The sequence below is a fragment of the Vombatus ursinus genome, unplaced genomic scaffold (genome assembly GCF_900497805.2).
Source record: "Vombatus ursinus unplaced genomic scaffold, bare-nosed wombat genome assembly UNPS02014779.1, whole genome shotgun sequence".
In the NCBI taxonomy this organism is placed as follows: Eukaryota; Metazoa; Chordata; class Mammalia; order Diprotodontia; family Vombatidae; genus Vombatus; species Vombatus ursinus.
In genome coordinates, this window is record NW_020954557.1 from 22,230,619 (window position 1) to 22,242,346 (window position 11,728).

Genomic DNA, 11,728 nt, shown 5'->3' on the forward strand with positions numbered 1-11,728 from the left:
CTCAAATTCTTCTTTAAAATGGTCAAATGATTATATATCCTCCAGATGGCCTATTCTAACTGTTCGAAGACTGATTTAACAAATCCCCTACGATTTGAGGAAACTGAGGTCTGAGATAGTTAAGTGACTTGCTTAAGGCCACATAGCTAACTACCATCAGAAATACAAGATGAGAACTCACCTCTCTTAATTCCAGGTCCAGTATTCTTTTCTAGGGCAACAGACTACAGAGAAAGACCACATCTGCCCATATTGTTCTGCCTATCACTTGTCATAAATGGTATCAATATGAAAAAGATGCTTGATAATTTTTTATGATAACTTAGAAAAACCAGTAGGATGTCAGGAAGGAAGTAAAAGCATGTAAAGAATTATTCAGTGTTCTGAATTTAAAGGTAAATTGTTCACCTTTGTTCCAGAGAGTAGACCTAGTGGGAGAAGGTCTGCCAAAGGAATCTGCAGAGCTTAGACAGACAGACACACACACACACACACACACACACACACACACATCTACTTGCTATACATTATTCCCTTTCCTATACTCTAAGGGGCACCTAACCCGTCCATCTTGCCGCTCTTCACAAAGTACAACACTCCATCTCAGTACCTTTGCACTGCCTGATCCCAATGCCTGAAATACACTCCCGTCCTCCCCTTTCAACTTGTAGAATCCCTTACTTCCTTCAAGGATCAATTCAAATGCCATATTCTACATGCAGATTCCAACTCCCTCCCAAAACTGCTTTGGAATTTATTTTGTATTTATTCTGTGCCTAGATGACTGTACATATTTGAATGTATGTTCTCTCTCTTATCCTCCCCTACGTTTTTAGAAAGTGAGTTCCTTGGCGGCACAAGCTGTTCCATTTTTTCCCCTTTGCTCCCCAGCACAGAGAAATCACTTAATAAATGCTTGTTGATGATTAGTTAATTTTGGTTGCTTCTTACTGCACAGATGCTACGGGGGACTTCCATCTACCTCCAAGCACTATTTTGTATAATCAGGCTGGCCCTGCTTTTCGAGTCTGTTGCCTGCACTGAATATGGAAAGTTCCTCTCGGAGAATGTCGGGAATAATTCTTTGCGTGCGTGTATGTAGCTAGTGAAAAACGAGATGTCAATTTCTCCCTCCTACAATGGAAGTGAGCATATCTTAGTCATTGTGCCTGTCTGGTGGGAAGATGGAAAGAGGTTCCTGTATGTCTCCTACAGAGAATGTCTCTACCTAACTCTCCTGCCGGATATTTGTTATCAGGAGTGAGGGTGGGACCTTCAGAAAAGAGGAGGCTAAGGACATTCGTCTCTCTCCTCCCCAGAAACAGCAGCAGCCTAAACAGTAGGAGAAACAACAGTAGACTGACTCCGCAGCCCCTTTGTTTTCTCAAAGCTCAGGTTACGTTTGCGGAAGTCCAGCCCTGCGCCTCTCTGGGTAGGGTTGGCAGCCTTGCCAAGGCACACAAAAACAAACAACAAACCCACCTCCAAAGAACCACGGAATAGAGGGAAGGGGGCGGGGGGGGGCGAGCAAGCAAGAGAGACAGCGAGGGTGACGGAGACAGTAGACACTCACACGAGATGCATTAGAATTACTAACCTCCCTAGAGGGCCCCCAGCAAACCATCCCTCCTCCCCCAAGGATACTGGCACGGTCTCCCCCCTCCCAGTCCCACTCCCCTCGGAACGGGTCGGGGTGGGGGGACCCGGCCGATTCGCTCGGAGAGGGAGGTAGTGAGGGGGAGCGTTGGGCACCCCGGACGCCCCCGGCTCCTAACGCTTGGCAGGCGAGCGCAGTTGGGGGCTAGGGAATGGGCCGGGGATGGCAATCTACGGCACCGACGTGCGGCTGCAGCGAACGCCCCCATCCGCCTTCCGGAACCGACGGGCGGTCGCCCCAGACCCTGGGCTAACTCACCTGGCTGGAGGCGGCGGCTCTCAGCTCCGGGAGGCGCTCGGAGCTCCTTCCCCAGGGCGGCGGCCGCTGTCGGCAGGTGCGGAGCCGCTGCAGGAAGCCGGGAGAGGCGGAAAAGCGGCGGAGGCCGTCGGGGCAGCTAGCACCATTTCTGGGTCCCGGCCACTCTGCCGTCTCTTCTTGGGGAGGGGGGGAGGTGGCAGCGGGAGGCAGGGATGCTGGCGGGGGGGGGGGGGGCGCCCCGAGAGGCGGTGGAGGCAGCGAGCGAGCGCCGAGCTCACCCAGCCCCAGCCGCGACCTCCCCCTTTCTCCTCCTCCTCTTCCTCCTCCTTCTCCTCCCAGAGCAGGCAGGCAGCCGCACGCTACCGGCTGGACCCGTTTCAGAGCTCAGCGAAGAGCACCCGGCGCCAGGTGCAACGCTCCGCCTCCCGCGGCTGCTGCTGCGCGGCTGGGGCGGATGCTGCCGCCCGCCCTTCTTCCTCGCACAAGCCCCTCGGGAACACTTGCGCTGTCAGGCTCCCGGGGTGGCGGCCAGGGCACGGGCGGGGTTATTTTCCATCTTCCGCGCATGGCCCAGCTCTGAGCGTCCCTAATGAAGGAGCTGCCCCTGCCTTCCCTCTGGGAGGACCTGGCAGGCCGGAGTGGCCGTGGGTGGATGGAAATGGTGTTGGCTGCATTTGGAGAATGGAAAGGGGGTAGGGTGGGTCGAGAAGGAAGACGTCTTACACTTCACACAACCCTAGCGCTACAACCTCCTGGTTTTACAGATGAAGAAACTGAGGCCCAAAGGTGGGAAGTGCCTTACCCAACCTTACATAGCTTTCTGTAAGTAGCAGACCTGTAAGTAGCAGATCTTCTGACTCCGAGTCAGTCATCAATCAGTAAACATTTCTTAAGCTCTTACTATGTGCCGAGCACTGTGCTGAGAGCTGGGAATACAAAAAGGCAAAAGAGATCTCTGCTGACCTCCAAACTTGCATCTGCACCTGGCATTCAGAGCTCTTGAAGTGGATGTCCGGTAGACATTTTAAACCCATTATGAACTCCCCACTCACTATTCTACTGTAGACTCCTTTCCAAAACTTAATTCATTATCCTTCCCCAGTCTCTGCCTTCAAGGGGCTTATAATCTAATGGGGAACACAACATGCAAACAAATGTGTACAAAGTAAGTTATGTAAAAGATAAATAAAGAATAATGGAGGGAGGGCACTAGAATTAAGAGAGGTTGGGAAAGGCCTCATGTGAAAGATGGGATTTTAGTTGGGACTTCATAGAAACTAGGAAATTCACGAAGCAGAGTTGAGGAGGGAGAGTTTTCTAGGCATAAGGGACAGCCAGAAAGAATGCCGAGAGAGAGATGTTTGAGAGATGGAGTCTTGTTTGCAGAATAGCCAGGATGGCAGTGTTACTGGACTGAAGAGTAACTGTTGAGATAAGATGTAAGAGTAAGATGAAAGAAGACTGGAAAGGTAGGAGGGGACTAGGTTATAAAAGACTTTAAATGCCAAGCAGTACATTTTGTATTTGATCCAAGAGGTAATAGGGAAGCACTGGAGTTTATTGAGTAGGGGAATGACACGGTCAGACCTGCACTATAGGAAAATCATTTTGGTGGCTGAATAAAAGTTGGTTGGAAAGAGGAGAAACCTGAGGCAGGGAGACCTACCAGCAGGCTATTTCAATAGTCCATGCCTGAGGTGATGAGGGCCTGCTGGAGTGGTGTCAGTGACAGAAGAGAAAAGGAAGCTTATTTGTAGAGGTTTTTAAATTGACGGGCTTTGACAACAGATTGGATGTGGGGGGTGAGAGATAATGAGAAGTCAAGGAGAACTCCTAGGTTTGTAGCATAAGAGACTGGGAAGATGGTATTTCCCTCTACTGTAATAGGGAAAGGGTGAGAAAGGTTTAGAGGGGAAGGTTTTGAGTTCTTCTTTGGACCTGTTTTGTTTAAAATGTCTGCTGAACATTCAGTTAGAAATGTCTGAAAGGCAGTTGGAGACGGGAGATTCGAAGTCAGCAGAGAGCTTGGGACAGGAGAGATAGATTTGAGAATCATCAGCATAGAGATGATAGTCAAATCTGTGGGAGCGGATGAGATCACTAAGTGAATTAGAATTGAGTGAGAAGAGAAGAGGATCCAAAACAATCCTGAAGGATACCTATGGTTAGAGGGTGGATCTAGAGGAGGATCCAGCAGAGGAGACAGAGGAGGAGCAATCCTATAGGTAGGGAGAGAATCTGGAGAGCGGTGTCTGGAAAACCAAAAAAAGAAGAGAGTGTTAAGGAAGAAAGGGTGATCAGCAGTATCAGAGGCTGCCATCGAGGTCAAGGAGAATGAGGATTGAGAAAAGGCCATTGGATTTGGCAATTAAGAGATCGGTGATAATGTTGAAGAGAGCAATTTAGATGGAATGAGAAGGTAGAAAGCTGGATTGGAAAGGATTAAGAAGAGAGGAGTAAAGAGAAAGTGGAAGTACCTATGACAGACAGCCTCTCTGAGTACTTTAGCTACAAAGACCAGATTATATATATGTGTGTGTGTGTGTTTATATATACATATAAACATACATACGTATACATATATACATACATACACACATGTGGGGAGTGGCAGAATCAAGTGAAGGTAATTTTTTTTTCAGGGTGGAGGAAATGTGGGCATGCTTGTAGACAGTAGGAAAAGACTGAAAATAAGTGATAGTGTGGGGTGACGGGGCAGTCTGTTCATTGGAAGAGATGAGCTGAAATGGGATCATTTGAACAGGTAAAGGAGTTAAGCCGTGGTAAGAAGCAAGGTCGTGTCATCTTGTGAGACAGGCTTGAAGTCAAGATCTCAGAGTTGTGAGGGTCCTTAGAGCTCTAATTCATAATTGAATAAATAATCCTTTCTATAATAAACTAAGCCAGATCCTCATTGAGGGAGAACCCACTACCTCTCTGGGGAGTTATTCTACTTTTGATTGTACCCATTTTTAGGAATCTTTTTCTTACTTTGTAATCTTATGTATGGGGCAGCTAGGTGGTACAGTAGATAGAGTGCCAGGCCTGGAGTCAAGAAGACTCATCTTCCACAAGTTCAAATCTGCTCTCAGACACTTACTAACTGTGTGACCCTAGGCAAGTCACTTTGTTTGCCTCAGTTTCCTCATCTGTAAAATGAGCTAGAGAAGGAAATAGCAACCATTCTAGTATCTTCACCAAAGAAAACCCCAATGGGGTAGCAAAGAGTTGGACACAACTAAAAACAACCAAACAGCAAAAATCTCATCTATGTGCATACCCTCTCCACATATATGGCAACCAATCCATGCTGTCTTATCTATCCTCCATATAGCTACCTGATGTAGTCCTAAAGCACAGGTCTGAGCAAGTCACTTTCCTGCTCAAAATGTACAGCAGTTCTCTATTGACTCCTGGAAAAAAATACACACACACACACACACATACACACACTCCCTTATTTGATATTTGAAAGCCTCTAGGTGGAACAGTGGATAGAACTCTGGACCTGGAGCCAAGAAAATCTAAGTTCAAATACCTCAAACATATCACTTACCATCTGTGATCTTGACCAACTCATTTAATATACTAGCTTCCTCTTCTGTAAAATGGGGATGATAATAGCACCCCCTTCTCCGTGGTGCTGTGAGGATCAAATGAGATAATATTTGTAAAATGTTTTGCAAGCCTGAAAGTGCTAAGTGCTAATTGTTGCACATTAATTCCCTTTCCACACTACACTGGCATGTATATTATTTCCAATATACAACATTCTGTCTTTAGGCTCCACATGCTAGTGGGCTCCCCACCCCTAATTGGCTTTGTGCTTACTTTGTTTAGCTTTTGTACTTAAATCTGTACATATTGTTCTTCCCAAAAATTGTAAGCACCTTTAAATCAAGGGCTGTTTGGTTTTATTTTTAATCCTTTGCCTCTGCATATAATAGATGGTTAATAAATACTTATCAATTGCTTCATTGATTGTCTTGTGTGATTCTGGTCCATATCCTCTCATAATCATGCAGAGGGGGTCCACGCAACACATTGGGGGCCTCCCGCTCTGTATATTGACATTGAATGGCTTTGGAACACTCCAGCTATTTTACTACATGAAAGCTCACCTTCATCTTATTTCATCTTGTTGATGTTCCTCAGTCCAATGCATTTTTTGTATATTTATTTTTTCCAATTACAGTAAAAACAATTTTTAAAAGTTTGAGTTCCAAATATCTCCTTCCTGCCTCCTCCCCCTTTATTGAGAAGGCAAGTAATTTGATATGTTATATATGTGCAGTCATGCAAAATATTTTTGTATTAGTAATGTCATGAAAGAAAAGAGCAAAAAAAAACCATGAAAAAGATAAAGTAAAAAAATAATATGCTTCAATCCTCATTCAGACTCCCTCAGTTCTTTTTCTAGAGGTAGATAGCATTTTTTTTATCATAAGTCTTTCTGAATCTGATTTTTATATTGCTGAGAATATCTAAATCACAGTTGATCATCATACAATATTGTTGTTACTGTATGCAATGTTCTTCTGGTTCTGCTCATTTTACTTTGCATCAGTTCATGAAAGTCTTTCCAGGTTTTTCTGAAATCTGCCTGCTCATCATTTCTTATAGAACAATAGTATTCCACCATTACATTTATATACCACAAGTTGTTTAGCTATTCCCCAGTTGATAGGCATCCCCTCAATTTCCAATTCTTTGCCACCACAAAAAGAGCTACTACAAATATTTTTGTACAAATAGGTCCTTTTCCTCTTTTTAAAAATCTCTTTGGGATATAGACCTAACAGGAGTATTTCTGGGTCAAAGAGTTTTATAGCCCAGTTTTATAGCCCTTTGGGCATAGTTTCAAGAGAATGGTTGGATCAGTTCACAACTCCACCAACAGGGCATTAGTGTCCCAAAGTCCAGTGTCTTTTTCACTACACCATGTTTCTTTACCTTGAAAACTTAGTCTTCTTGGCTAACTCCTAGAAGAGAGATTATATGGGATTTTGTGGATTTCAAAGAGAGTAACACTAGACATACTAGTTTACACTTATCTAGCATTGAGGACACTCACCCCTGCTTATCCTGCACTTACCAATGTGGTTTGGACTAAGCTCAGTCATGGAGAGTCTGCCTCTAAGGGCAGAGAGCTTTCTTTTCAAACACTCATTGACTAATTAAGTTCCTCACCTCAGAATAATTTTAATTACAGTAAACTAGATGATGACTCCAGAGTCTAGGGGTTCTGTAAAGGGGTGGGGATGGGAGAAGAGTAAAAGATGTAATCAAAGCAGGGTAAGGGACAGGTAATTTATTTCTACATGTGCAAGAAAGGCTAAACATTTTCTGGAAACTTCAAGAGCACATTAACAACAGGTTTCAGTTAACTTAGAACTACTGGTCCAATCTACAAGGAAGCTAATATTTAAACCTCATCAGAACATAGAGCAATTTGTAGGACTGCTAATTAGGCATGTTACATTTTGTTCCTGCTTGGAACTTTCTTTACAACTCTGTTGGGAATTCAGCTGGATGCAGACCTTTCAGTAGCCAATCTCTCTGATATAGAAGTTTCTACTTTTGCCAGCCAGCTCCAATCCTATGGCACCCACAGGCTCTGAACCTCTTTAACTCATGAGGTCACTTCTAATCATGATACTCATTCACCTAAGATCTGGAGAGAAACTACACACAAAAGGGAAAAGCAGCCAGGGACCCAGGGAAAACCTCTCCTAGTTAGTACACATGCGCATGGCTGCATGGAGGCCTGATAGGAGATAGAGGCAATTGCTACTTCTCCCACCTGACTCTCAGGGTGCAGCTTGAAATTATTCACCAAGTTAGAGATGGAAAGGAAGAGAAAAAGGGAAGAACATTTCTCTCCCTTTTGTATATACACTGAGTCATCAGCAGCCAATTCGGAGACTTTTGATCCTGTAGGGAAAACTCCCCAGCACTGAGTCATACATGGCTAGAAGTCAGCTTCACAACTCCCATATGGCGGACCAATAATTAGAAAGGTCAGCTCTGAGCATGCCCTATGTGGCCAGGGATGGTGAATGGCAAATGGATCCCATTATATTTATATCACAGAATTTTAGAATTAGAAGGGAACTCAGAAACTATGTAACTGCTGCTTGTAGACCTCCAATAAGGGGCAATCTATTATCTTTGGAAAAAGATCATTCTATGTAAAGGTAGCGCTAATTTTTAGGAAAGTTTGTTTTTCCTGATATCAAGTCTAAATTTGTATCTTTATAAGTCCCATGCATCGCTCCTGTTTTGTTTTCTGGGGCCAAACACAATAAATCAAACCTTTCTTCCACAAGGCAGTTTTTTAAATCTTTGAAGATAGCTATGTCCTCGTGGGGTCTTCTCTTTGTCAGACTAAACATCCCCATTTCATTCAGGTGATCCACATGCAAAATGGACTCAGTGCCCTTCACCATCCTCGATGCCATCATCTGGATACTCTCTAACTTATCAATATCTTTTTCTACAGATCTGGACTTACCAGGGCAGACTTCACAAAAAGAATCATACTTGAAGCCATGTCTCTGTAGTGCAACATTGTTTTAGCATTTTTGGCTTCCACACAACCATATAACCACTTTTCAGTTACAAAGCACTTTAAGTATATTATCTCATTTGATCAACACAACAATCCTGTGAAGTAGGCAAAGCATATTTTATTTCCACTTTAAAAGCAATAGGTCCATGTTTTTCCAACTTGGTCATTCAATAATTTGTGAGCCTAGGGAGCAAACGTTCACTGGGAGAAACTCCTAAGACTTCATTTTGCATAGAGCACTTTATACTTGGATGCAAGGGAATTGTGTCAAGTTTGTACTCTGATTGAAGGAGAGCTGTGCTCATGGTGGTACCCAGTAAGAAATGGGGGAAATAGCCCCCTGCAAAGCCTGTATAGCAGCAATAGTTTGTCAATCTACTGCGATACTATTGCCTGTGAACAGAGAAAGAGATGAGACATACTGCATGGTTGAATTTTCTCCACTCTGCCTACCCTGTGAGATAGTTTCCTCACCCAGATCGTGAGTCTTACTGCAGATTGTGTTCTCAGAATCTGATCTTCCACTGACCCCCCATTTTTTCTAGGAAGGAGACTTGAATTCCCATAAGCATGAGTTGAGACTGTTTACTCTATTCCTTTGCTAATTGTTTTAATCATGATTGAATGCTTAACTCTTTTAAAATGTATACTCTTGAATCACAAAATTTCAGAATTTTTAGAGTTAAAAAGTACATTTAGTGACCATCTAGTTTGAATCCAAACCCAAAAGGATTCTCCAATACAATATACATGAGAAGTGACCATTCAGACAGTTTGAAAACCAATGGCCATTAAGGCATCCCATTGCACTTTTGAATAGCTCTATAACTATTAGGAAGTTTTTCCTGATACTAAACTTAGATTTGCCTCTCCATGGACAAACCGAATGAATCTAAATCTTCTTCCACATGATGGCTCTTTGAATGCTTATCTAGAAAGTTTGCTCTGGTCCATTTTTTTTCTTTTTTTTTTCTTTAATCTGAAAGAGAATATAAGATTTATTCAACTGTTCCAGTAAAGATTGGGTTGAATTACAATATATACATTAGGAATATCTCTTAAAGGGTGGTATTTGCAGTAAGAGTTACGAGTAGTCATGGTCATTCTAAGACAATCTACAGTCATTTTTACTGTCAAGGCAATAGATGAATTTCAATTCAATATACAATAGAGTTTAAACATAATTCACCCTCTCCACCATCATCTGGCTGGTGCCACCTCAAGCACAGCAGAGGTAGCATACCAGTTCTCCCAACATGGAGAACTTAAGTTGTCTGGCCCATTTTCTTAGGGCCAGGCTGCCATATCTGTCCTTCTGCATTCTAGGGGGAATACTATCAGCTTGAGTCCCCAACAACTGTGGTTCCCCATTATTAAAGCACCAATGACTGACACCCCAGTTCCATTAAACCTTTTAACATCAATTAGTTTTTACAAAGTGATATTTACTTCAAAGATATAGCAAGATATAAAATCTCCCCCAACATTTTGGGGAGGGGGATATACTTTCCCATACATCACTTTGATCTGTTGGAGAATAGGTTAAAAACTTAGCACAGTTTATATTGGTCTCATCAAGTTCGTGTCCAAATGTGGCATGACTGATGAGTCTTTGTGCTGGGGTCCTGAAGGTCACTATGAAAGATCAGTCCTTGCTCTTCTGGGTCTCTGGGTCTGGAAACCCAAACTCTGAAACACTGGGATGCAAGAGTGGTCTAGTAAAAACATTTCAAACTTACTTGGTTATGAGGCTCCATTCCCTTCACCTAAAACAGAAAATAACAAATGAAAAGACCAAGGACCACTCCCTATCTCTCAGGTCCGGAAGGCCTCAGCATGGTCTCTCACCAGAGAAAAGGAGACTCTGAATGAAGCAAAGAAGAATGAACGAAAGCTAATAGGCCGTTTTTAATGCTTCTGCAGGCAAAGCCAATAGCTTTTAACACCTGTTTAAATGAATAGAACCAATTTCAGAATGTCTGTACGTGCTCCACAATCTCTGAGTCACTTCCCTTTCACATCATAGTTATCCTAGAAACAAGATGTCTAGTGACCTCCACATGGAGAGTTTGCATTAGCCTAGCAAAAAAATAGGGTTTGTGCATGAACCAAATCACTATTACACTTATACAGAGCTATTATGTCCCTCATAGGTCTTCTTTCCTCCAAATTAACATCCCAATTTCCTTCAATCAATCTTCATATGATATGAACTCAAGGCCCTTCATCAGCCTGATTACTGTCTTCTGTATGCTCTCTGTCTTATTATTGTCTTCTTTAAACTGTAGAACCAAGAGCTGAATGCAACACTCCCGAAGAGGTCCATTAAGGACAGAGTATACAGGGGATATTATCTCCTTATTCCTGGAAGCTATGCATCTCTCAATATAACCCAAGATCAAATTTGCCTTTTTGACTGTTAACTTATATCAAACCTTCAGGGCATTAAAACCCCAAATCTTTTTCATAAGAACTTCTGTTTAACCACAACTTCCCCATCTTGTATGTACAAATTTGATTTTGCACCCAAGTGTAAGACTTTACATTTATCTCTATTGAATTTCATCCTATTTGACTCAGCCTTGTGCTCTACCATGTCAAGACTGTTTTTTTTTTTTTTTTGGATCCTGATGCTGTAATTCAAATGTGTGAGGTACTAATCTTCCCATCTTAGTGTCATGTGCAAATTTGATAAGTGGGCTATTCATTGATAAAAATGTTAACACTGGGGCAAGCACAGATTTGTGGGGTGCTCCACTGGAGGACCTCCTAGCACATTGATATTAAACCATTAATGGCTAGCCTTGGAGTTTGGCCATCTACCTAGTTCTGAATCCATCTGACTGTACTATCATCCCATCTGTTTCTGTTTATCTTTTCCAGAAGAAGAGTATGAGATATTTTATTAAAAAGATCTTTCTAAAATCTAAGTGGACCATAGGTATAATAGCCCTCTCAGGTACTAATTTAAAAATCTTAAAGAAAAGGAAAGGTTAATCTGGCATGACCTATTCTTGATGAAGACATGCTATCTCTTTGTAATCACTAGTTCTTTCTTGAGATATTCACCTATCATTGATGAGCTGGTCTGGAATTTTCCAGGAATTAAAAAGTAGCCAATAGTTTGCAGATACTTTTCTCTGGATATGATGCTACTTTAGTGTAAATGGAGGTCAGATGATTGTAAGACGGAGGGGTGAGACTGACATGGTCAAATTGTGTTTCAGAAAGATCAGTGTGAC

The 11,728-nt window shown here is 42.7% G+C and overlaps 1 protein-coding gene across 1 annotated transcript in view; it reads right to left on the bottom strand.

Moving 5' to 3' along the window:
* The window catches only part of MFSD6 (major facilitator superfamily domain containing 6), a 95,770-nt gene extending 93,644 nt beyond the window's left edge, over window positions 1-2,126 (bottom strand). Inside the window, exon 1 of the mRNA XM_027866132.1 lies at window positions 1,916-2,126. The gene's annotated coding sequence lies outside the window, so the exon portion shown is untranslated. The remainder of the gene's footprint in view (window positions 1-1,915) is intronic.
* Window positions 2,127-11,728: the final 9,602 nt, after the last annotated feature.